A 288-nucleotide genomic window follows, 5' to 3' on the forward strand; every position below is an offset into this window, starting at 1 on the left:
TGTAGCTAAAAATTTTGACACTTTTTCGACGCGGAATATTTTTTTTTCACTTTTTACTAACTTGGAATTTTATTTCGTTTCTGATAAATGCAGTATTATAGATTAGATAACATATAAAGATATATTGAAAAAAAGGAGCGAATAACTAAGTAAATGGAAGGAAATTGCATTAGATAAAGTAATGGGTAATATAATTAACTAGATAATACAAGAAGTAAAGCATTTAAAAGCCATTATGTACAAAACTGAGCACCCGAGACTAACCAACTTATAGCGAGGTAGCAGTAT

General features: G+C 28.5%; 1 protein-coding gene across 1 annotated transcript in view; it reads left to right on the top strand.

Moving 5' to 3' along the window:
* LOC119593634 overlaps positions 1-288 on the top strand; it is a 72,670-nt gene that overhangs the window by 43,551 nt on the left and 28,831 nt on the right. The gene's annotated exons all lie outside the window — the stretch shown is intronic.

This window comes from Penaeus monodon, chromosome 32 (assembly GCF_015228065.2).
Source record: "Penaeus monodon isolate SGIC_2016 chromosome 32, NSTDA_Pmon_1, whole genome shotgun sequence".
NCBI lineage: Eukaryota > Metazoa > Arthropoda > Malacostraca > Decapoda > Penaeidae > Penaeus > Penaeus monodon.